Here is a 27,158-nt window from a genome sequence, read left to right as displayed (position 1 = left end):
TGGGAAAGGAATCAAAGGTTTCACCAAAATTGCTTCTAGTGTCAGAAAAGATGGACAGGAGGGAAAGACAGATGGAATAGGAGGGGAAGATAAAGTACAAGGAGAAGAAAAGAAGAGGACTTCACTTTTAGTCGGATTTAAGTGTAGGTACCGGGAATGCACCCAGTATTGGATGTTAATCTTCATTCTTCCCTTTTTACTTGATTATCAGGAAAGGATCAGATTTGTCACCTGCAGGAAAGTGGTATAGAAACCAGATGGAGCGATGACAGCAAAAAGGGGAAAGCGTGAAGGTGGAAAAAGAAGCTGTCCAAGGACTGCTCTGGGGAGCACGGAAATTTTAGAGGGCAGGGAGGTGAGAAAGTATCAGCTCAGGATACTGAAAGAGTGACCTGGGAGAGGAGAGGAAAACTAAGATGACCGTCCAAAGAAGCCCATGTAATTGTGTGTAGATAATGGAGAACAATGGTCTATGGTATTGAAAGACACACAGAGATGGAGAACATGAATGGAGGAGTGTTTTATTTATTTATACCGTGCTGGGACGAGGGCCAAAGGCATAAAATCACGGACAAGACAGAACAACATAACATGTACCTGTTTGAGATGACGTACAGAAAGTAAAGAGTTGTTGACGTTAAAGCCAAGCAATCTCATTAGTAGAATACATGGGGCTAAAGCCTGACTGGTAGAGAGGAAGCAAAGAGTGAGTATAAAGAACATCAGAAATGTGGGAATAAATTACATGCTCTAACCGTGTCTGTACATTTTCGGTAAGGGTGATCTACAAACAAATCACTTCATAAACGATGCAAGTAAATGTTTGACATGTGATTTAGTTGGCCCATTACAACCACCTAAGGAAAAACTACTAATGTGCATATCAGGCGGTGGAATAAAGCGACAAGCCTTAAAGCCTGCATCCCATGATTACAATGTGCACACCATCAAACGGAATGAGCAAACCTTTAGCATTTGATTGATAGGTTATTTAAAATGTACTGATACAGGCATGTTTCAAGGTGCAACCAGGCAGGGAGGGTGAACAAGACAAAAAAATCTTACTAGTCCTAGTATAATTTAGATCGAGGAAGTGCGCCGATAAGAAGTGCAGAGGAAGGGGGGAGAAGTGCACCCAGTGCAACAGTGCGACGGGTTAAGTGCAAGGAAGGCAGGGTTTCCAGGTGAACAAGCCCCAGCAGTGCAAGGAAGGCCAGGTGGCAGTACAGAAGGGCCCGAAGGTAAGTGCTAGGGATTGCACAGGGACGGCCAGGTGTCTCATATGACTCAGAGGAGCACCCGGCAGCCAGTAACTGAGCAGGAGGAAAGGAATGATAGCAGATGGAAGGCAGAGAGAAAAGGAGGAGGGGAAAGGTTAGCAGGGGATAGGCAGAAGGAAGAGGAGACAAGGAAGGTCTTGAGGATCTTCCGGAATTTAATGAGGTCTGGCTCAAGGCGGAGAGTGGCAGGGAGGCCATTCCAGAGGGAGGCACCTGCAGAGAAAAGAGATCTACCAACCAGTCAGTGCTCCAGATAAGATTTTGAGGTGGGAGTATTTACGCATGATTTTTCAAATTGGAGCGTAAATGCAATTTCAAGAGAGTAAAAATGAGTTTTCTCCTCTGCAAGAGAGTAAAACTTATCCAACACATACGTTATGGGTATGAACACATTTTAAAAGGGTGCATGCTTTGTGTTGCTCGCTTAGCTGTCACAGATTTGGTCTTTCAGTTGGAAATTCACCATCATGCATAAGAAGGCTATGCTGCTGACAAAAGAAATGCTACAGTGCCATCTAGTGGTGGAAAGTATGTTTTTTTTAATGAATAAATCAAAGCGTACGCAGTACAAAATTAAATGATCCGTATTTGCCATATTTAAATGCGTAAAAGGGCAAGATACGCACGTTAAATGGTAGGCTGCACCCAGTCTTTGCTTGGAGAAACCACTCATCCGCAGAGAATTGGAAGTAGATGAACAGAGGCCTCTGGCAGGAAGGTACTTAGGAAGACAATGTTGGATATAGTGCGGACCCCAGCTGCAGAAAGTCTTGTGGACGATGCAGAGGGTTTTCAACTTGATCCTCGCAGCCAGTGGAGGGATTTCAGAGCCGGAGAGATGCGGTCCCTGGGCTTTAGGTCAAGGATAAGTCTTGCGGTTCTGTTTTGGATGAGGTGCAGAGAGGGTAGAGTTGCCTAGAGAGAACCAGGGCTCTAGAGATGGTGAGTTTCTAGGGGAAGGTGAGAAAAGCTGGATTACCTCTGAGGAGGTGCAGTTGGAAATGGGACTTTTTGGAGATGTCCGTGATGTGTGGAGAGAGGAGTCGGAGATGACCCTGAGGTTTTTTGCCTCACAAGAAGGTGAGGGCACAGGGCCAAGTGAGGCCGGCCATAGTTAAAAGGGAAAAGCAGGAGCAGGGGTCCCAATGAGAAGGATCCCCGTTTTACTGGCATTAAGACTGGGACCATTCGGGGCGCACCATGCCTGAATAGCGGAGAGACAGTCTTGGATGAGCGAGGAGGAGGCCCAAGGGTAGCTGAAAGAGCTGCGTGTCATCCGCATAACACTGAATGTTAGAGGAAAAGGTAGAGATTAGGGGGGCCAGATAGACATTGAAAAACCAGGGCGAGAGGATAGATGCCTGGGGAATACCACATGTTGAGAGTGTGATGGAGGAGAGGAAGGACCCAAGTTGAACCTGGGAAGGTCGGTCCAAGAGGAAAGCCGTGCCAGAGCCTGATCCGTGATGGCCAGGGTATCTCAGAGACCGGTATCAGGATGTTGTTGTTCACCATGTCAAAAACTGAAGACTGGTTGAGGAGGATGAGGGCAGAGGGAGAGTTGGAGTCCAGGTTAGAGAGCAAATCTTCACAGGTTTTCAGGAGAGCAGTTTCCATGCCTCTGGCTGATCTGAAACCAGGCTGATGGTCATGGGGACAACCAACAGATTCAGTCTGGTGGGTTAGCTGGGAGATAGCTAAAGTGTCCCTGAAACGTCAGCAAAGAACATTTGAAGTGGCTAAGTGTCAGGTGGAAACCTCATTTTGTATACCTCCTTGTCCCAGCTGTGTTCCCTCTTCCACATGCCCTCTTCCATCATCTGTTAACCATTACTGTTCTACAGTGGTGCATCCCATCCCATCCCATCTTTGAGCTTGGTGTATAGGAACCAACAAAGACCACTGTTTCTTGGTGATTCATCACTTTACAAGTATGTAACCTACGTGAATAAAGTAAAATGGCAGGACAAAGACTGATATGATTTAGATATTTCTCTGTGAAAGATAGTGAGCTAAAGACTCTGGGTAAGTCTCTCCTAACCGGGACTAAGGTCCGGCAGAGGGACTCCCAGGACCTGCCTTGTTTTTTTAAAGTAAAATGTATGCTGGCCGATTTTTCAATGAGGAAGTGAGGTTCCATAAACCTAATTGGTGATCTTGGCAGGGACCGTCAATCGACTGAGCTAATCATTCTAAAATCTGGGTTCAAAATCTTTCTATGTGTAGTGTCATAGTTGAATGGCATAAGAACCACTCCCAGGCGTAGGCAATTTGAGCGTTTTAATTAAAGATGTTTTGGGACCTATGGCTTTTCCCCCTCTCGTTCTCTTAAAAAGACTCATAGCCTTCTGAAGAGTCTGAACAAAGGTTGGATAACAATTGAAAAAAAAAAGTTTTTAGTAGATCCCCTCCCAAGCCAACTACCCTAGGGAAAGTCGAGGGGGAGGATCCTTGAACAGAACTCCACTGCACAGTTGGGTAAGGGAGAGGTCGGGCAAAACTTTATGAACTTCAAACCCTATGGCGTTGTGGGGCAGGTAGCAACTAAAATGTGTACTCGCCCCTCGCTCAGGGACAACCATTGTACTTCCTGATATTGCTGGCCACCTTTTATTGTGCTTTGGTTCCTTCGCGCTTAGAACCCTTGGGTATTAAGCGTGTTATAAATAACCAATTACTATTCTGTGCTCTGATGGATCAGTTGTGATCAATGGACAGCTAAGCACCTCTACTGGACTGAAGAAAAAGGACTACCACTCGGGCAATAACCTCAGAGGGTACACAGGATATGGTGCAACTGGTGATCAGTCGTGGCCACTCTTGGGGGGGTTGGGGGGTTTGGCGGGGGGTGGAGAGGGCACCTTGTGGTGGGAACAAGAAAATTGCAATTACTAGGCCCCTTTTCATGGTGAAGAGCTGCACCTGCAGAGATGCTTCTTGTTTCGTAAGTCGAGAATCTGCTGAGTCCCAAAGCTCAATTTGGGACGAAGACAAGTGCATCAAGATAGCGCAAACTGAAGCTGGTCTACACATTAAGAAGCCTAGGGAGGTTGACAATTTCACTCAAGGCTACTCCTAATAACATAGACTGGGGCCACTTCATCCAAAACTCTTAATTGTGTGTTTTTAACCTGATCATATCTTTTTGACATTATTGGGAACCGTTTTGATGCATTGTGAAATATTCTAATTCCAAGCTAGGTGACTGTTGTAGGTCAACAGCAGAGATAGCTGAAGGAGCGCCTCTGGAGCCAGACACCTCAACCTACCGTGTGGGAACACCCCAAGATTTGTCCCAATGATTTTAATGCTCAAGCTTGGACCATAACTCTTATTTGCAGTACCTCTGGTATGTTCGACATTGGGTCCTGTTGGAACAATGGAGGTTGCCATGGCCACAATACGTTTTATCCATGCCACTTTCATACCCTAACCACTCTTGGAGCATTTGCCAGGGGTTCCATCCCAAGCGAAGAGTAGCTGGAACAGCGAGCACCTTGTTATGTAACACAGCCTTCACTTGTGATCGAATATTGCTACTTCATTCGCTTTAACACACACCGGTCCCTTGGGTCGCTTGCCAACTCACCGGCTGTGTGCTCTTCTTTCAACACAATGCAGTCTTCACTTCTGGGATTTGCCCTTCTCCACGTGTCTTTCGCAATCTGTCGGGAGGCAACAACCTCCAGTAGGGAACCCTTGGGGTTTCCGGGCCGCTGCTGTCGTCCCTTGGTCCGTTGCCCTGCTCCAGTAGGTGTGCCCTTGTCCCGGAAGTTCTGCTTGTGTTCCGCCTTGCTCAGAGTGTGTTTAGGTCCTGTCTTTTATTTGTCTGAGGAGGGCTAACCGGTGTCACGTGTATGCACTTTGTGTAAAGTGCCTGACTTTGCCTGACCTGTTTTGCAGGACATGTCCAGTACGATGAGAGTTAGTCTGGTTTCTCTCAGTCGCCCTCTTCCTCTGCCCAGTGTTTGTGAAAGAAGGGGTGGGGGGAGTTGGGACTTAATCCTATAAAATAGGATGGGCTAGATGAACAAAAAAGGGGAAATGCCTCGTCTCACTATTGGCTGCCTCACCCCGACTCTCCAGACACCCTCACCCAGGTGATCCTCCCACACTGGTTCACCCCGGTTATAGTATCGACTCAAAAGGGTCGAATGACAAAAGGGTCGAGTTTTTAAGCTAAACTAGAGCAACAAAAAAAAGATGCATTTAAAAGAAAATGTTGATCCTTTTGTTTTCGGTCGAATGCACTCGCCTTTTGGCATTCGATCCTTTTGTTTTCGAAACTTTAACTGGACACCGTCCACACCCGGGTCTGGATCCAAAGGGTGATGGCTGTGCCTTGGCCACCTGAGAGATACCTAGGGACTAGCTGGCGAGACACCTGCTGGCTTTTCATAGTTGCTGGACCACCTTTTCTGGTGATACAATTAAAAAATAACTTTTAATATCCCTCTGATATTCTCTGAATGGCATTTGTAAAGCACCTAGTGCCATGGTATGGCCTCACTGGGCTGTACGGGAATGCCCCTTATTGGTAAGGGGACTGGAGGGGTGTGTGTGTGTGTGTGTGTGTGTGTGTGTATATAGGTAGGGGTGGTTAAGTCCCTGCTAGCGACCTATGGAGAATTGGTTTGCCGATGGGTTGTCGGGAAGGTGCGAGTCTTAGAGACTGATTATGTGCCCAGCTAGACCGAATGTATTTATGGGACTTGAGAAGGAGGTGGTTTGCTGTCAAACAGTGGTCGATTTCTGTGCGGCATGTAGCGAGGTTGGAGGGGCCCTTTTGGATCTTGAACATGATTTGGGGGTCATCTGTGTAGTTGTAGCAAGACGAGCTGTGTAAATGGATAATAGCGAGAAGGGGTAATCAGTTGGAGGTTAGAGAGCTGCTCTGTGGTACTTTGTTGTTGTTAGGGCACAGAGTCGAGGAGAAGGGAGGCATGTGTATAATTCGGGATCCGTTAAAGGAAGGAGAATATCTACTTCTGTCCTGCCTCCCTGATTGCTAGGGAGTTGAATCTGTCTGTGAGGGTGCAGAGGTCAATGCTGTCAAAAGCCGCTGAGAGGTTGAGGAGTATTATTGTGGCACAACCCTCTAAGTCTGAGGTTCTTTTGAGATTATCCCAGATGGAGACTAGGCGCGATTCAGTTCCTCATAGGGGTCTGAAGCCGTACTGGGTGGGGTCGAGGATGATCATGTTGGATTCAGTGAAAAGGCATGGGTGGGTGTAGGCTGTTCAGTCAATTATTTTGGCTATAAAATGGTTAATTGATAAATCTGTAGTTCCCCTTTTAGAAGGGGATCAAGAAGGGTGTTTTGAGCAAGAGTTTGATGTGGGATGTCTTGAACGGCTGGGAACTTGCCTGAAGTGAGGGATGAGTTAATGATTGATCTTGCAAAACTGCTGACACAGGTAGAGGAAAGGATATCTTTTAGAAGAAAAGGAGGGCAGGGATCTCCATGAGATCCTGAGGGATGACTGCTGGGAGAGAAGAGCTGGCGGGTGGTGGGTGGGTGGGCGGGTCTCTGATCGCGTCTCAGAGTGCGGACGAGAGTGGGTCGGGAGTAATGCTAATTAGAGCTGATGAGGTTTCTTTCCACTGCTATGTTGTGGAAGTGATCAGAGAGAGCGTCACATAGTGTATGTGTGTATGATGATGATGGGGGGGGGGGGAATCTGTGCAATTAGGGGCTTTGAATTCTGAGATGATCTTGTGGAGTTCCCTGCTGGTATTGTGGGGGTGGGTGGAGGTGGAGGGGTATTGGCGATTCTGTTCTAGTGAACAGAGTTTTGGTCCTATGCATTTCTGCTCTGTAGGCTTTGATCTGTGGTGAAAGGTCACTCCGCCATTTGCATTCAAGGGTGTGGTTTTGGGATTTGAAGGCTGGAGGGGGTCGGAGGTTGGAACCATCTTTTGGGGATGGGCCTTGTGTGCTGGAGGAGGATCCGATAGGAGTGAGAGGGCTAAGAGCTTTGGAGAGCCATTGGTGAAACTGGCTGATGGAGATGACCCACTTGGAGTGAGTGGCTGGGGTGGTTTGTAGGGAGGCAAGCAGGGAGTCAGCAAGGTCGGTGTTGCTTTGTCCTTGTTCCATAGTGGGAGTAGGGTCCTGTGTTAGTCAGGGGGAAAGATGGTCTGCTGTTGAGAGGGTGAAGAAAATGGCTGTGTGGCCCATCCAGATTAGTGGCAGAGGAGGGAGGGTGGAGATTAGTTCAGAGGAACTGAAGATTGCATCTAGGGTGTGGCATGGGGCCGGATACCAGTTGTCAGGTGGAGGGCTCCCAGGTTGTCCAGGGGCTTCATGAAATGGCACAGGAAGCAACGCTAGTTCTTGTAAAGATCCTCCCCTTCGTGGGAGCTGGAATCTCACGGCGGAGTGACTGCTCTGCCCCAAAGCCTACTGCCACATTTGTATGGGTCATGTGACCCGAGGAAATGCTACATTTCTTAGCACATCTGCACACAGGTGTGATTGGGGGATAACCGGTCTGGACTTCGCAAAGCGAGCCTTCAGTGGGTGTTCGATTTTCTTTCTGCTGCTTTCCCTCCATACACATCTATGGAACCTATGGGTTTACTGAATAGTAAATTTGCTATTCGGACTAATGCCAAATACAATTAGAAAACTATTCAGCTGAATATTTTTTTTTTCTCCAATCCAAGGCGTATACTTGATAAACACTTTATAAATAAATACAACAATGCACCTTTTAGGAGTGGTTCTATCTTGTATTCCTTTTCATTTTCAAGAGCACCCCATATTTATTTACAAACCTTCAAAAATGCTTTTATGATTAAAAAAGTAAATGCAGTGCTCTTTCCTGCACTACGCCCTTTTCTCGACCCACTTTACAATATTCTCATATACCGCTTGCTCTGGCATTATGGGCATGTGTCCCTTCTTGGATGTTTGTTCGCGTTGTTTCATCTGCAGTGTTTGTATTGCACATTCCACGGCTGTCCTTGAGGTGGCAGCAGTGCATTAACTAAAAGTGAACGTGGATGAAATTAAAGTAATTGTGGCTTCATCTCTTTCGATTTGCTTAGTGTCTTCTGAAGAGGCAGGAAAACTGTCCTGAACCTTTCCACCCTAGCAGTAGGCCATCTTCAGACCAAACCCAACAGTAAATGGCCTCAGTTATCAAATTCCCAGCTGACTCTACCTTCTGGACATATATGTAAATAAAGCTCCAAGAGCGTGACTGAGGGGATTGAAAAAGAAAAACATTAAAAAAGGTATCCCAAAATAATTTTCTAAGAAATCTATTTTCCGATTCATTAGAAACAAAGCCCACTACGCAGTAGACGCCTAAGGTTAGGAAAATGGCCTGGTCTTAGTTTCCAGCAAGACGTTCAGTTGCAGGTATAGTTGGCTGTGTAGATTTGGACCGGAGGATGCCAGTGGTTCATTTATTTTTCCGATGTCTTCTGTGAAGATATGTCACCATTTATGCTGGCTTTACTGACAATTTTCTAACCAGGAAACTGGATGGAAATTATTAGTGTTTGTGCGTCACCCTTGTCGGACAGCTTTTATTCAGAGAGACTTTGGTGTTTTCTTCTGCATGGTGGACTCTTGCTGAGGTTAACCAAGAACTCTGTATTTTGTGACCATGTTTTTGTTACTGAAGGAGAAAAGATATCTGACAGTTGAATATTTGGTATCACTTCCGGATCGTGTGCCTCTAACAATTATGTTCTGCAGAGGACTTAAGCTTATGCCACTGGTAAAGTAAAATCGTGCTTCTTGCCATTTGTGAAACATAACAATAAATTTGCCACATTTATACAAATGGCTATTCCTTGTTCAGCAAAAACAAACTTTTTAAATGGTCTTTGATTTGATTCTTTTCTGTTCTCTTTGGAGCACAGGCCTTGCTTACAGGGGTCAAGTCCTAAACAAACAAGAGGGGGGCTCATTAACATAACAATTGAATTTGTGGTGAGGGGGCGTGACTGACTGCAATGAAGTGAAGACATGCCTCACAGTAGCCCCTGCCGGATCCTTCAAAGATCCGTCGAAACGGCAAGAATATAAAGTTATCCCGGCAAAAATAAGTAGCAAGGCACTGTACCGGTGTGCAGCAGCTGGGCTCCTGGCATCTCAGGAACGCTGAACAAGTGTCACCCATGCTGCGGTGGAAAGCGGCGACAATCAGGATGACGACCGCTGGTGCGTAATCCGATAAGCGCTTCGGAAAGGGGAGCAGAGTAAGCTGCAGGTCAGCGTGAGAAACCAAGAGGGCACCAGAGCACTTGGACCCACAGAACAGCAAAGACGACCCACATGTGCCTGCTGATTGCATGCCGAAAAACTAGGATTCCTCGAGCCCAGGTGTTGGCAGTCTGGCGACTGGATGAGTGTGAAAGAGGCAACCAGAGGCATGTAGCCAAGTCCCTTGGAAGCTGCAAGCAGATACACCAGGGATCATGACCCGGGTAGGTTGTGTGCCTAAGCGGGAGGTCTGCAAGTCGCCTAAGCGACCAGCATCTAAGAGCCATAGTGCAGGCTTTACAAGCGCAGTGGTATAGTGTGCAGTTACAATAAATGTGATTTAACGCAGGAAAGTAGACAACGTGGTACTGACCACTGACGGGCACACCCAAGTACGCAAAAGAGCATGTGTGCGGAGCGGACCCATAACTAGGACAAAACTGCGCAAACCGCACCGTGACACAGAGCAGATCAGGAAGCGTGGGCGAATAGGGGCCCAACAAGTAAACCCGCCAACGCCAAGCCACACAAACACCCCACTGCCGGGGAGACACAAGGAGTGGGTAGACACAGAGGAAGTGGAGACTGCTGCACACCAGTAAATGCAACATAGTAGCCAAATATCCAAAAGTAGCAGATACCTCAGCTAAGGTCCCAGACTGCCAGTAACCAAGCAAGCAGGAAAAGCCAAGAGGGACAGAAGCTGGACAGTGCCGGCACAGCAAATGGCAGGCAAAGGCGGCAAGACAAAAGGAAAACTACCATAAAAGCGTTCACTAAAGCCCATGACAGCCTAGGTGGTAGAACATCTGTGGACCCGGTTGATAACATGCAAGATGCACTGAGCAAAGGAGACCGTCCGATGCTTGTTGCCATAGCAGCACTGAAGATGGCACTAGAGGGGAAAATCGATGCAGTAGTGATGGACGTAGGCTTGCTGCGACAGGATGTGAGGGCACTATTGGAATGCACTGGTCAGCTGGAAACACAGGTGAAAGACAACCCCAATGAGGTCTCTCAAGCAACAGCAGATGTCAAAATACTGCAACAAAGAGTAAATTTGCTTGAGGATAGAGTGGAAGATGCAGAAGGGCGGGCTAGAAGGAACAGCATCAGGATCCTTGGGCTGCCTGAAGGTATGGAAGGCTCCGACTCCACTATGTTGAGAATCTACTGTTACAAGAACTGGGACAAGGGAATCTAATGCAAGAATTTATGGTGGAACGTGTACATTGATCCTTAACCAGGAAACCTCCACCGGGTCCACCCCCCACCGGGTCCACCCCCCAGGCTATCATCGCTAAAATTCTAAACTACAAGGATAGTGGGAAGATTTTGGCATTTTCAAGGACTGGCAGAATCCTACAAAGGGCCTTGCTAAATTAGCAATATATCAAGACTATACCTTTTCAGGTCCAGAAGCGCAGAGCCCACTTTATAGCTACAGAGGAAAGATTGAGAAAATCTGGGATGAAATACATGCTAATCTAACCAGCCAGACTGAAGGTACTACACAATGGTCGTGCGCTCTTTTTCGACAACCCGAAGGAAGCGCAAGACTGGCTGGACAGTGTGAAAGCACCGTCACCAAGCAGTGAATGACACTACATGCGGTTAGGTGAGAGCAAGCCCTGCGGTAAGACAGTCTGCAAGGGCCGGAGGCCCAGATAATCATACATGCTCGAAAGACTTAAGAACATGGACAAGAGATTTGATGGGTTATTTGTAACACGCTTAATACCCAGAGGTCTCTCAGTACGGACCCGGGGATCGTACCTGTGTTGCTCCGTGTTGTCTTTCTTCCAGGGCAAGCACGTTGCTGCTGGGCTAGCCTCCCGAGATGTAAATTGAAACTAGATCGGGACTGTTGCTGGTAGCGGAAGAGGCAAAAGCCGTAACTGAACAAAGGCTGCTGAGCAGGAAGACTTGCTGAGTGGACACAAACGGGAAGGGAAAACCACAAGGGTAGGGTGCACACCAAAAATATAATGAATATATTAATTATGTTAGATTCTTCTTTGGTAACAATATTAGTTCATTTCAAGGTGCACGGGAGGAACAAGATCCCATGCAAACTATCAACAAGCCACAAAAAAATGTGGTAAAGAAAACCTTATTTTATAGGTCAAATGCTAGTTCATTGAAAGCATATTTAGAACAAGATTTTTCATATGAATGTTAGAAGAATTATTTCTCACACAGTTTAAAAACAGAAAAGCATTAATTTTAATTTGAGATAACATTCAATGCGAAAGATCAAGGCAAAGTGCTTTGTTCAGTAGGTACAATATTGCTGGCTTAACGCGTTTCGAGGTAGAATCCTCTTCATCAGAAGCGTGAATTGCTTTAGGTATTTGAAGACATTGAAGTTGAAGTACATGTAGATGCCTGAACAGGGAAAAGAAAACACAGAAAGGCTGCTATTAATTGGACACATTAACCTCAGGTCACATCAACAAATGTGAAATATTTGCACGTACTAACTTCTGCAAATTTGCGTTTGAAAAGCATATCACAAGGTATAACCCATTGATCTAACTATATTTAGGATCCCACTCATTAGTGGCCTAGAATAAGGTAGAGTAATCCATCTGTATGTCCAAACAAAACCTTTTAGAATACATGGTCTCTAATTGTGTAGAGCTAGTAGTATCAATGCATCTAAATGAAGAACATCTAAGATGCCTCCTCAGAAACAGTGGAATTAATATACCATATAGGTGTCAATTAAATCAAAAAGATATTGATGAGTGGACACAGACTCCAGGTTGTGGGTCAATAAAGACAGAGACTCCCCAACTTCCCCAAAGACATTTGTTAGGGTACGATATTGATACCCACCAGTTGGGCACTTAAAGCCTGGTTGGAAGACTAGGAAGGGAGGGAGCGGAAGGGGGCTCGTCCGAGCATGCATTGCATAGCTGGGCAGTTTAAGTTATGAAAAGGACAGTTGGGTAAGGGGAGGGTGGGGAGTTGACCCTGAGGAAGAAAGTGAAACCAGATTGTGTACACTATAGGTGGAACATACCAGCAAGCATAATCATAAGGGATAATGGCCTAAAAGATTGGCATCAACTAAAGACAATGAAGCACACACACTATGGAGGGTGATATTAAAGTAGTGCCCTGGAACATTCGTGGTCTGAACAGCTAAGTGAAAAGACACAGAAAATGTATTTATTGGCGTAGGAACAAAATGGGGGTAGCTTTATTACAAGAGACACACCTCAACGAAAGCAGACGAGAGAAATTAGCACAACAATGGAGAGGGGCGGTAGCAGGGTCTATGTACTCGGCTTACTCCAGGGGGGGTCCTATTATGGGTGGCTCCTACGGTCCTACTGAAGATACCACATACCAAGACTGACGATGAAGGCCGGATTGTACTGGTTCATGGCACTTTGGAAAACAGGGAAATATGCATTAAACACCTATGCGCTGAACGATGACGCAACAACATTTTTTCACTCGCCCTATACACCTTACACAAGTATAGACCAGTACAGAAACTAATTGCTAGAGTGTGTGTGGAGACTTCAATTGCACACTCAACCCCAAAATTGACAGGTCAGATGACGAATTCAGAAGACCGGCACCGCCAGTGACAGTCCTAAATACTCTCCTACAGTCCTTTAGCCTGGTTGACATCTGGAGGACTCCACACCCAACAGAGAGAGATTACTCATATTATTCCACTCCGCACAAAGTATACACAAGGTTAGATTACTTATTCACGGGGGAGGAACACAGGGGATTTGAAAAAGCACAATATAAAGCTAGAGTACTGCCAGATCACGCCCCATTAGTAGTCAAATGGGTAATAACAGTGCCCAGACTGGCTATCACAACCTGGCGGCAATGTAGCAACACTGCTAGACACCGCGTTCAAAGAGCATATGCGCAAACGCACAGAGGAATTCAAGATTAAAGTGGGAAGCGTCAGGTCAATAGGAACAGCATGGGAAACGTTCAAAGTGGTAAGCAGAGGAGAGATGATAGCCCAAGCAGGAGGAGTGCGTAAGGTCATTACCTCAGAAACTAGAACTAGAATTAGTGGAGGTAGAGAAAAGGCACAGCACGGGAGAGGAGACACGGGGGAGGAAATTGGATTAAGACAGGAGTGCGTGAACCAATGGGACAGGCTGGGCAAATGTAGTGTGAAGTATTTAGAGAAAACTCATGCGGGAGGGCATAAGCCAGGCAAACTCCTAGCATGGTTATACAAGAATGAAAGGGGAAAAAAGCCGATAGACACCATCCAGAGCAAGGGCAGCATGGTATATAATACACAAAGGGAGGTGAACACAACATTTCATGAATATTATAAGGAGCTGTATTAAGACGTAAGAGAGTAATAGTACAATACAAGAGACACTGGAACTCATAACCTTACCGTACATAGATTCGGAGAAATCACAGATGTTAGAATAACCCATAACGACTGAAGAGGTGTTGGCCATAATCGGAACGTTGCCCTCAGGGAAAACCCCAGACATGGATGGGCTACCTATGCGGACAGCCTTGCACCAATCCTGTTGAGACTAGACATGGATGCGTTTGAAACAGGCACGCTCCCAGGAAGCATGCGTGAGACTGTAATAATACCCCTCCCAAAACCTAATAAGGAAACAGAATGTGGCTCCTACAGGCCATTGTCCCTATTGAACCAGGACAGTAAAATCCTCCCAGCACTACTAGTGAACAGGTTGGGGGAGAGTAATAAATGAACTAATACGTCCGGATGAAACGGTTTGTGCCAGGTAGAAACCGCTCAGGGAACCTGTAGATTACATCACGTAACTGCCAGCACAAATGATGGGGACGAGTATTGTGCAGTGGCTTCACTAGACTCAACTAAAGCTTTGGATTCAATCCATTGGGATTGGCTTTACGGGACGATGGTGAAACTAGGAGTGGGGCCAAGTATATGCAGTGGATTAAACTGGTTTACACTAAACCGATGGCAAGGGTCAAAACGGTAAGTGTCTACTCTGAAGATGGGGAGCTACAGAAAGGAACCAGACAGGGCTGCCCACTATCTCCAATGCTCTACATTATAGCACTGGAACCAATAGCGGCTTTCCTGAGACAAGAATACCAGGATGCAGGAATCAGGATAGATGGGATGTGGCATCTGATATCGATGTATGCAGAAAATACTCTGATGTACTTGCAAAACCCTGAAGATAATCTCCAACATATACTGCAAGTACTAGATAACTTTAGCGTGCTGTCGGGAATGCGATCAACAAGAACAAATCCTGCCTATTCCCGCTAGACATACACCTTCAGATATCTAGCCCTAAATATATATCCTACCCCCAAGCAAGAACACACATTTAACACTGTAAAAGCACTAGAGGGTTTGGTACATTCGATGCTCAGTAATTGGGAGAGCAGCACTACTGAAAATTATTGCGCTACCTAGAATCCTCTATTGCTTCAGGAATATCCCCTATATTATTACTAAAATATTCTTTTCCACACAAAAAAGAGTGCAGAAATTTCCTATGGCAAGGACGTGAACGCAGTCGTGATGAGTACCATCCAAAGACCCTACAAAAAAGGACTGAGAATCCCAAATTTTAAACTATATTACCTGGCAGGACAGATGCAGCACGTAGTTGGCTGGCTTGCGTACAAACCCACAATGGACACAATACTCCGACAGCCAGCAATAAAACACCTACACTTAAATTAGTTATTGTGTGTGTGTGTCCCCAACAGTACCATAAGAATACCTTCATTTAGTAAAATTGGACATAAAGCTATGCCACAGAACCTGTAGAAAACGTAAGATTAAAGAACCAATCTCACCACAAATATCCCTAGCAGCAGTGATGACAGATAATGGGGGTATGAGGGGGGGTCTGAGTACCAATGTAATAACTAATTGGGGGACATGAGGGGTCCTAACAATAGGAGATTTATGGAAGGAAGGTTCATGGCTAAGCTTTAACGAACTACAGGACATAAACAGCATACACGAGGGACAATATATTCTATAACAGTCCTCTACAGAGCCGAAACTGCCTCTCATCAAGGGCGCTCTTATCAACGCCAGATCCCTCTCAGCGCACGCACTAGACATAGCAGACTTCATAACATCTTCAGATCTTGACTTTATTGCCATATCTGAAACCTGGTTACATGCCGCATCCGGCCCCTCCTTGATACCCGGCTACGGTATCATGAGATGTGACTGCTCCTCTGCTGTCCACCACCAGGGGTGGTGGCGTGGCCATCCTCCACAAAAACACTCTTGAGAGTGTCGACCAACACCAAACTTGAGTCAGCTGAATTACTTTCAGTCAAACTCTCGCTTACGCCCAATCAAACTGCCGGTTTATAGTCATAACATCGAAAACCAAAAATCGAAAGTCAAAATATCGGAAAAAAAACGTCAAAAAAATAAGTCGAATTTTCTTTTGACGTTTTTTATTCGAGATGGGGGGAGTTGACCCCCAACCCCCCCTTTTTTTTTGTTTTTTTTTTACCATTTATTTTTTACATGTTAGAGCCAAAAAATAAATGATTAGACTTTTTTTTTTCGAGATTATGACTGCACACCCAAACAGCCACCCTCCACCTCATCTACAGGCCCCCAGGCCCTGCACCATCCTTTGTCGGTGAAATTTCCTCCCTCCTCCTCGACAATCCTAAAACTAACTCAAATTATCATCCTAGGCGACTTTAACCACTGCACTAGACCGGGAAAACGCCCTAACCAACTCTGGCTTTTTCACCTTGCACATTCGAGAGCCTACTCATTCCAAAGGCAGGACACTTGAATGGCTAGCCGGCTCTAATTGCAATATTAATATCCTTGCCAATACCCCTTGCTTATGGTCCGACCACCTTTAATATTGTAGCCACTCCCCGTGTCCTGACTCTGATAGCTCCAGCCCTCCCTACCAGAAATGAAAAGGACATAACGAAGGAGAAACTTCTCCCTCTGCTACTCCCATCTCTTAAAGCTGCCACTGGATTCTGTAATGGTCCCACTACTCTAGCTGACATCTACAATCGTAGTATGCTCACAGCTATAGACTCCACTGCCCCCCATCAAACTTAGGAAGGCTAAACCACAGGCACACCTTAATTCCTGGTTCTCACCACAGTTAAGAGCGCTCCACAAATCCAAACGCTGTGCCGAAAATCGCTGGAAAAGTCACCCTTCTGATGCGCACAAAGACGGTTTCTTCCTGGCATCGCTCACCTACAAAGCAGCCATAATCGAGGCGAAAAAAGACTCCCTTAATAACCATATCCTGCAAGCTGACTCCAACTCCAAGGAACTCTTTAAGCTCCTAAAAGAGCTTGAGGTCCAGCCACCCCCCCCCCCCCCCCCCCACTGACACCTGCATTAAAGATGGTAAGTGGTGTGCTAACCTTCAGGCAGCTTTACTGAATAAAATCTCTATCCAACAATCTAAAATCAAAACCAAACAAGACAGCCTGAAACTGGACAATCGCCCTCCCACCCAGGTTGGGGCCCTCTCTCCTGACCTGCTCAATCTTAAACGATTTGCCTTCTCACCGCTCACTATTGCCGAGGTGGAAAACATCTTGAGGATCAAACCCTCCAACTGCCAGGGTGATCCGTGCCCTGCCCCCATTATTAAGGATTCTGCCCATGATTTGGCCTCATTTATTACTTCCTTCATCAACTCCTCCTTTGAAACAGAAACGGTCCCTGATAACCTTAAGGACGCATGGGTGATCCCACTGCTCAAAAAACCATCCTTAGACTCTAGCATACCCACCAACTTCAGACCCATAACTACCGTCCCGTTCCTGCTCAAAATCTTAGACCCTGCAGCATACCTGCAGATCCAAGAGTACTTGGAATCCAATAACCTTCTAGGTCTTAGACAATCTGGTTTCCGTCCCTGACACGGAACAGAGACAGCTCTACTAGACCTTAAAACTCAAATTGAAGTCTTGAAGGACAAGGGCAAACTAGCCATGTTACTTCTACTCGACCTCTCTGCGGCATTCGATCTGGTCAATCACCAAATCCTATGCAGGCATCTCTACTCTGCCGCTCACTTCTCTCTGTCGGCCACGGCCTGGATCAAATCCTTTCTGAGTAATAGATCTATGCTGGTTTTTTCTCAATCTGCAGCAGCAGATCCCTCCCCAATTCACTGTGGCGTCCCTCAGGGTTCTTGCGTGTTGCCAACACTCTATAATGTTTTTACGAAACCACTCTTTGATGTACTTGACTATCTGGGTGTCTCTTATACAAATTACGCCGCCGACACCCAGATACTCATTCCCATCACTGGAGACTACTTAGTTGATACCAAGGCCCTGAATGACGTCTACCTGGTCATCCAAGCCTGGATGGCACCACACCAGCTATGCCTCAACGATGACAAGACTGAGCTCCTCATCCTGGGCACTACGCAACGCCTTAGTAATCTTGAGCCGTCCTACCAGTCGTTTATCATTGATGGCAACACCATCCAAGTTTCGAAAGACACTAAAACCTTAGGCTTTTACCTTGACGCCACTTTATCCTTATCTCAACAAACGCAGTCAGATCAGCCTCGGCATACACCTGCAAACTCATTGCAGCTTGCAGGCCATTTCTGACCACCCCAAATACTGTCACACTGGCCAGAACCCTCATATCAACAATTGACTATGGCATCGCCCTCTACTTAGGAACCAGCCAAGAGAATCTGATCAAATCACCCAGAATAACGCTATTAGAGCTGCCCTAAACATCCCGCGAAACCACCACATCTCTGAATCTAGAACCATTCTACATTGGCTACCCGACAAACGGAGAATTTCACTGAAATCTCTAGCCCTTATGCACAAATGCTTGGCCACCAAGGCCCCCTTGTACCTCTGCAGCAAGCTATCCCGCCACACGCCTACCCGACCTTAAAGAACCGCCCAAACCCACAGTTTATCGATCCCTATGTTCAAACTACAAAAAGCTGGGGGCTCAAGCTTCCCCGTCCTCGCTTCCAAGCTTTGGAATGCCCTCCCTATTACCATTAGATCTAAAGATTCCTGTAGCGCATTCAAGTCCAAAACGAAAACCTTGCTCTTCAATCAGCCTTGAAACATACTCTGCACACCACTGTCTTACCAGCTTTGACCCAATCACCGGCTTACACCTTTGGCTCCATGTCCCTGTAAAATTTCCACTCTAAACTTTGCTCTGTAAATTATGTAGATTGATATATGCGCTGACTATTATGTATGTACACTCATCTTGTGCCTTAATTATGTATCTATATATGCTCTTTATGTAACTTTGCTCAAGTTGCGCCCTGATGCCTCCAGGCTTGATGGTGCACGTTACAAATAAAACAAATGCACAAATACAAATTGTGCACACTATCAAGAGGAGGTGGTCATAGGGGAGGGCGTGGCTTGAGAGCCATGCAGTAGGTCACGTTCCCGTGAAGCTCCAGCCGATCCGACACAATCCTTGGTGAAAATGGTGGCTATGAGTAACTTTTGCACACCTGGAAGGGATGCCAGTGTGCGTGAAGGCGCCAGTTTACTGAATGGGCAACTAGAGAAAAGCGGATCGACTGACAACGAAAGCTGGAGAATCAGCGGCCTGGCAGAAAAGTGAGAAGCCAAGATGGTGTGTGTCCCATAACAAAGGACTTCTAGGGAAGACCACCTCTGCAGCACGGAAAGCCAGGGAGAATCACCAGAGGCCTTTGGGACATACGACAAGGCCTGACCTGCAGCCAGCGCACAGCGGAGGCTCCTAAAGTCAGCAGATAGCAGCATTGTGGATAAGCAGAACCACGTGGGGCTGTGTCCTGCCGAGGCACCGTAGAAAGGGCGTACACAGCATGAGACGGTACAGATTGCCAGCAACAGAAGTGTGGTGGATAGCTGTGGTGGACATGGGGAGCGCTGTGCTGATGCGGGTCATGTTGCATGTGAGACCAACTCGCGTTGCGTGGCCCCAGCGGGTCCAAAGAAGGTGTGGGCTGGTATGGAGCCCAGTTCAGCTGCGACCGGCTAAAGAACTGCTCGAATGAGCGAGCAGTGTTAAAATAACTCACAGACCGCCCCTGCCGCAACCCTGAACAGCACAGTGGGTGAGGAGGGGCACACACTGATGTTCAGGGATCTGTGCGGTTTCCACTGTGGTACGCCGTGGTAACATAATACGCCACGTGCACACAAAGTAAGAAGCTGTGGCAGCAGCTCCCATCAGTCTGTCCTGCGGGGCTGAGCATATGAAGACACATTGAGCTGTATTAAAATGAAGGACCGACCCAATCCCGGGCTCCTCTGTGGTCCCCCCTCAAGCTGCACAAAGGGCTGTAAAGGCAAAACTAAAGTGGTATCCTATGCGGCCCGGCAGACGCTGCCTGTCATTGTGATAAGCAAGAGCCTGCAGCTAGTGTAAAAGCATTTCGGTACCCATTATGGTCCGCCTCAACACAAAAAGACACAGCCTATGATACAGGCGAATGGAAGTATTGGGGGATTCCACAGCAAGCAGAGCAGCGTCATCCCCGAACAGAAGGAACAGCTGTATGAAGCGTGGGCCAGCCTAGACCACGGAGCGGGGACACATGAGCACAGATGGCAGGAAGAACGTGAGATTCACAGAGGCCCGCCCAATGCCCTAGCAAGTAGTGTCTGGGTTGGAGGCTCAGACACAGTGGATTAGCACCAAACACTGGCGGAAACAATTGCAAAACTACACATTGCACACTCGAGAGGGTGCGATGGGTGAAACATCAGCCCAAGCCCCTGCACCAAAACTACAAATTGCACACTACTATCCAGCAGCTGTGTAACAGGACCAGAAGGACTGAAAGGATCAAAACCAGGCCAGCAGACACCAGGCCCTGCGCAGTACACCAAGACATTGCGACACAAGAGACAGCGGGGTGGTACCTCGTAAAGATCAGCAGCATACACTGGAGGAGCAAGTTGGGAAACACCTGACACAACCTTGTGCTACGCACATGGGGGAGCAGCACTGCAAGTTTCCCCCGTGCAATTGGACACAAGCAGGCACGTGGTAGCAAACCCTGGTGCAACTAACGCCCCGGACGACAAAGCCTGGCAACCCATACCGAGTCATCAACGGAGGACCCTAAGCAGCCATAAGCCGCACGAGTGGCAAAGGAAAGTGGCATAATTGCAGCTACGCTCCAGCATGGATCCCGCTCGGGCACGCAGGGTTGCAAGACCAGGACGCTACACCAGGATAGGTATAACAGGGTAGGCAACAGGAGCGGCACAGCAGTACAGAGCGAAGGCCTATAGTGCTGCCTGTGTGCAACGGAACCTGAGCAGGGAATCATTGTGAGGGACTGGACATTGCAGTAGCAGTGCAGCCATCGCTTCCAAATCCCAGAAATGCAAGGCCAAGCAGCCGACAATGGATACCTTTACCAAGCCTGCCTCGACAACCGAAACCACTGGTACAAGATCGCCCCAGGTGGCGCCAGCGCCCACAAGAGGGATCAACAGATCCTAGAGGCCATAGCATCCCTGAAAGAATCTCTTGAAGCCAGAATCGATGCTATCAATATTGACGTGAACCTGTTGTGAGGGCACTGGCTGAAGGCACAGGTACACTGGAGAAGACAGTTGCAGAACATGAGTGACCTCAAAGGCACTTCTCAGGGCGTCTAGGTGCTGCAACAACCAGTGCGCAGTCTAGAAGACGGGGCCGACGATGCAGAAAGTGGGGTCCGGCGCATCAACATATAAATCATTGGGCTCCCAGAAGGAGACGAGGGAACCCAAAGGAATATATTGAGTCCCTGCTGCAGCAAGAAATTGGCCCGGCAACCTCACGCAGGGATTCGCGTTGGAGAGGGCACATCAATCACTGGTGAGGAAACCACCACGGGAGCTCCGCCGAGACCAATAGTAGCCCGGATACTGAACTATCGAGATAGGGAGAAGATCCTGGAGTACTTATGCAAAGTGGGGACGATCCAACGTGCGTCAGCCACGATAACGGCTTATCCCGACTACACCCTCCAAGTGCACAAGTTACGGATTAACTATATAGGGGCTAAAAGGAGGTTCCGAATGGCGAATATGAAATGCATATTATTGTACCCGGCCAAACTGAAGGTGATCCATAAAGGTCGAGCCATTTTCTACGAGAACCCGGAAGAAGCACACACCTGGATGGACACGCAGAATATACCACCTGAAACGAAAGCTGGTCTGAGTCGCGAAGAGAAGGATTATGCTGTGGACTAAATGCACTGTAGAGACGGGAGTCTTAAACATGTACGATAAGGGTAAACCGTTTCATTTGGAAGCCATAACAGGATGCGATAATTAAAGCAGGAGCCCATGAAGCAGTGCTTATTTAAGCGTGCACCAAGCGGCAGCACCTACCCACACGGACGGTGTTGTTTGTACAGATACTAGCAGTAACGTATCCGCCTACTGCGCCCATGCACCAGGACATTTCCCTGGAGCAACGGTGAGAGGTGGGGATACCTGAGCACAAGGGATTGAGCTGGGCAACTGTTGGGGGAGGGGTGAGGGAGGAGTTGGGGTAGTTAGTTGGGTGTTTGCCTATGGATCCACGCTGTATGTATTGTATTTAGACTTGAACTCTGAGATGTAAAAGTGTCATACATTTCTAATGTGATGGGGGCACTTGGAGTAATGTCCTGCAATGTAAAAGGCCTTAACGGTTATATTAAAGGGAATAGAATTATGACCTATGTTAGGCAATATTTGGAGTAGTACCCTTTGGGTGCATTACAGCAACATTGACCTCCTGGCAATAGGAACTCAACCTTTCGTACAAGTCTGTACTACACAGGTTGGAAGCTTGATTGAGCAACCAGGCTTATCGCAAGAGGGGTCAGTGTGAGAAGTAGGAGAGTTGCACAGAGATTCACAGTGACAAGTATTCAAATTAATTCTTACACACAAGGTTTCTTGATTTAAACAATTATTAATTTAACAGTCAGTTTGAGTAACCCTTCTTCAGAAGGAGCAATATAATAGTAACACCCAAATACACTCCAACATTCACACTCTTAGATTCTCTACATCAGCAAATACCCATTTGGGATGGCACACAGACACTTCCTACATCCTCAGATGACTTAAATAGCTAGGACACTGTGGACGTTAATATATTACTGTTGCATGTAGAGCAATACTTAGAAGTATGCCAAAGAAAAGAGTTATTAGAATAAAACAGGAGAACACACATATTCTGAAGCGGGTAAGTACTTTTGAACCCCCAATGCAGAGCAAGTTAACCCTAAAAACTACACCATCGGAGGAGAGACGAGTCACCCGGGGAGCCAGACCAGGCCAAAGTCAATTGGGCAAAAGTCTAGGTGAGCTGAAGCACTTCTTGAAGGTGAATAAAAGTCTTGCATAATGTTTTAGAAGTCTTTGTAGAAAAAGTAGAATCAGTGTCGGGCCACACGCTGGTTAGGCTTGTGGGGAAAAGAAGCCATTGCATCTCTACAGAAGCAACGAAGACCAAACTCAACTGAGATCAAGTAAGGCTACACAAGAGGTAAGTTCTCGTAGACTGTGAAGTACCTTTGGTTAGAAGAAATGGTTCCAGCTGGCTTCTTTTCCTCTGTGGGTCTGCAGATCCAGTTGTTCCTGTGCCTCAGTCGTTGGGACAAGAGGGAGGACTTCTGGGGACTCCTGCAAGACAACAGGGCGGTCGGCGACAGAAAAGGAAAAGCTTCTATTCAGTGGCACTTCGCGGTTTCAGCTCCTTGCGTCTCAGCAAATGGCACCACTGCAGACTCTCGAATACCACTTTGGAATTTCCTCGCATCTGGGGTCCAGCACTCTGTTGAAGTGGCTCAGGCTTGGTCAGTCCTGCTTACTAGGAGTCCGGAGGATCTTCCAGCAGCTCGGGTCCGACGTAAAAAGTGATGCACTCTGTTGTTCCTCTCCCTGGCCCTTCGGTTCCTGCAGCAGCAAGGAAGTACAGCCAGCTCTGAGAGGATGTACAGACAAGTTCACTTTGGAGTTGATTGGTCTCACCAACTCAAGGGGAGAAGTCGTACTTGCAGGGCTTCTCTAGTCGAGGTGAATTTGGAGCTTCAGCACAGCAGCAGGGCTTCACCAGGCAAGCCAACGGTCCAGGAGTTGCAGCAGGCGTCTCTTCCGAGTTCTTCTTTTGGATTCCTTCGTCCAGTGGTCGGCTCGGCCTTCCAAGCCAAAAAGCCTTGCCTTTTATGCAGGTTTCTCCTGTTCATTCCAACTAAGCTGTCAATCACACAGCAGGGTGGCTGCCCTTGCCGGACAGCCAGCCGACCAATCACCTTTTGAGTGCATTCCTCTAACCAAGGGGATTATATAGGGAGTTTTTTGGGCACCTTCCTGCCCCTGCCAGACATACTGGAGCTAAATGCGTGCTTCACTTGTGAATCCTGCCAAAGACAAAACTAACAAAGGGACCAAACCTGGTTTGGCACGCTGGGTAAATCTCAAGGACCCTTCCAGCAAGAAATGCAGATAAAAAAAAAGAAGACTGGGGGGGCCATTTTAACAAAAATGGCACTCAAGGGTGCTTTACTGCAGCTGCGAACGCAACCCACAGTAAAAACTCCCAATGGTAATTAAAAGTAAACCACTGCCACCAGCCATTAATTGTAAAGAGGGTAACATAAAATTGTCTAGTTTCTCATGTAACAAAGGGGATACTAAGTAACCCCTCCCACACCCTATTGTAGGATAGTGTGTGCTGGGTCTAGAAAGTTAATGCAAGTAAAGGTTTTTTCACTTCACTGCTCTTGGAAACGGTAGTTTATCCAAGAGAAGGTATTCAAACCTTTGGGAAATCTGAAAGACTTCCCTTTGGCACTGCACTGAAGGTGCAGTGTATCACAATGTAAAGATGATGCCTATGGAGTTTGTCAGACTCCACAACCAAAAAGAAACAGAGTTCAAATCACATTTAAAATACATGAGAGAGTGGGAAAGTCTCACTCTCTCCAGTTTAAAAATGATAAGTCCTAAAATCCAGCAAAGTTGCAGGGGGTCTTTAAGGTAGAGAGGAATTAGTACATTTCTGAGAATTCTCCCTAATAATGTACCTACGGCCTCAGTAAATGGATATTGCACTCCTACAAGAGACTCGTCACGAAAGAAAGACCGGCTGCACTGGCTAAAAAGTGGAGAGGCACCATGTTGGGCTCTCCATTCTCTGCTTATGCCAGGGTTGTGTTAATATGGGTGGCACCGTTGGTTCCTTTTGAAGGTGTTTAGCACCTTTCAAGACAAGGAGGGCAGGATGTTTGGGCTGCAAGGTCGGATGGAACAGAGGGAATTTTGTATTATCAAAACCTACTCACCAAACCAAGAGACCGCAGCTTACTTGTGCACTTTCTATCCATTAATAAGTCCACACATAGATGGTGCATTGATTTGCGGCGGAGACGTTAATACTACTTTGAACCCTATACTGGATAGGTTGGATCATAAATACACTCACCCGGCCTGCCGGCCAAATCCCTAGGTGCATTGTTGCAATCATTCCAGCTTGTAGACCTCTGGCGGACCCTGCACCCGCAGGCCTGTGGCTATTCACATTACACAGCCCTCCAAGACTTGTACACCAGTTTAGATTATATTTTCACAGGAGATCACATAAGGAATTCACGGAGGCGGAATATAAGGCACGAGTGTTGTTGGATCATAGCCCTCTGGTAACCTGGCGAGTCTCGTGACCCCCACCCTCCAGGCCCCGTTCTGGTAACATTTGAAAACAGGGGCGCAGGAGTTCTTAACGCATAATACGGGAAGTGTGGAGTCAGCGTGCACGCTATGGGAGGCTTTGAAGGTGGTGATTCGAGGGATAGTACTTTCTAGGGCGAATGGGGTTCAGACAGCAATAGAGAACGACGTAAGCAAGGCCGAGACCAAACTAGAAGCCATGAATGCTCAAGGTGACCTCACTAGAGAGCACCCGAGAGGTGGGCGCTTTACAGCAGGAGTGTTTAGTGCACTGGGACAGACTTGGGAAGCGAAGTTCTAGGAAATATATGGAAAGTCAACACACTGAAGGGGTAAACCAGGGCACTTGTTAGCCTGGTTGTACAGGAGTTAGATGGGAGCGGAGTGTGATGGAGCAATCGAGGCAAAGGATGGGGGGGCTTTGCGAGACGCAACAAGACATAAATAACTGTTTCTGTACATTTTATAAGACATTATATGAACAGACGTCGAACACCCGAGAGTCGGAGATAGAAGAAGCTTTAGAGCAGATAGACCATCCAAAACTAGGCAAAGATGATGTCTATATTTTGGAAGCCCCCATAACTAAAGAGCTGGAACATACCATAAGGGGGTTGCCGATGGACAAGAATCCAGGTGCTGATGGTCTGCCCAGTGAGTTCTACAAAGAATATGCAGCAGAAATCACACCCCCATTGTTAGCAATGCTGAACGAATTCCTAGTTAAGGGCATTTTGCCGCAATTATTGCGGGAGTCCATCATTGTCCCGTTGCTGAAACCAAACCAACCTGACACAGATTGTGGCTCCTACCGACCTCTCCTCGCTACTTAATCAAGATGGTAAAATACTGACGGCTCTAATGGCTAACAGGCTGAAACCTATGATACATAAACTGGTGCACTCAGACCAGTCGGGATACGTCCCGCATAGAAATATTGCATGCAGCCTGAGACAATTGGTCTATGTAATAGACCAGTCCCAAGACCACGCCCAGCCTATGGTGGTAGCCTCGCTTGATGCAGTCAAAGCCTTTGATTCGGTCCGATGGCCATGGTTAATGGCATTGTTGAGGAGCTTTAGTATGGGCCCCACATATATCAGATGGGTAAAGTTATTATACAGCAACCCCGGTGGCTAGGTTCAAGACGGGCAGCATACTATCAGAACAATGGGAGTTGAGTAAGGGGACCAGACGGGGCTGTCCATGGTCTCCGATGTTTATACTTGCCTTAGAGCCGCTGGTGGTGTACATGCGGGAAGAGTATCAAGAGGCTGGCATTTACATACAGGGTAATACACACTTGATCTCGCTATATGCGGACGATCTGCTCCTCTATCTACAACAACCGCAGACCAATCTGCAAGACTTACTGGATGTGCTGGAGCGTTATGCAGAATTGTCAGGGATCCCGATAAATCCACAGAAGTCTACCTTATTCCCCCTGGCTGGGTATAGTAGAAGTTCCCGGGAAACCCTACCGATATTAATGATCAAATGGGAAACAGCAATGTTTAGATACCTGGGAGTAGATATTTTCCATAATTCTACAGCAGAAAACAATGAAGGCCGTTAGTAGGATGGAGAATTCTATGAAATTCTGGGCAAAATTGCCACTTTCACTGATGGGGAGGGCCGTGTTGTTGAAAATGGTGGTGCTCCCGAGGCGTTGCATTATTTTACGAACGTCCCATACAATGTACCTAGAGCCGCCTTCAAGAAGCTAAATACCATTTGCTGAAGCTTCCTATGGCATAATTTGAGGTGTATGCTAGCGCTAGACAGACTGCAAAGCCATACGAACAAGGAGGGATAAAAATGCCAGACTTCGAGGTGTATTTTGTGGCGTGTCAGTTGCAGTTTGCCACATATTGGTTATCTGATGAACAGACTGAAGAGACAGGGTTACTACAACAGGCATGTGCCTCGCTCTTCCTGGAGGAGATGGTCCCTTTGCTGCT

At 47.0% G+C, this 27,158-nt stretch overlaps 1 protein-coding gene across 1 annotated transcript in view; it reads left to right on the top strand.

Moving 5' to 3' along the window:
• Window positions 1-27,158, top strand: part of LOC138569748 (isopentenyl-diphosphate Delta-isomerase 1-like) — a 234,289-nt gene that overhangs the window by 31,105 nt on the left and 176,026 nt on the right. The gene's annotated exons all lie outside the window — the stretch shown is intronic.

This window comes from Ambystoma mexicanum, chromosome 2q, assembly GCF_040938575.1.
Source record: "Ambystoma mexicanum isolate Mex_15411 chromosome 2q, UKY_AmexF1_1, whole genome shotgun sequence".
Lineage (NCBI taxonomy): Eukaryota > Metazoa > Chordata > Amphibia > Caudata > Ambystomatidae > Ambystoma > Ambystoma mexicanum.
The sequence above is the reverse complement of the archived record's forward strand: the minus strand, read 5'-3'. Positions and strand labels throughout refer to the sequence as shown.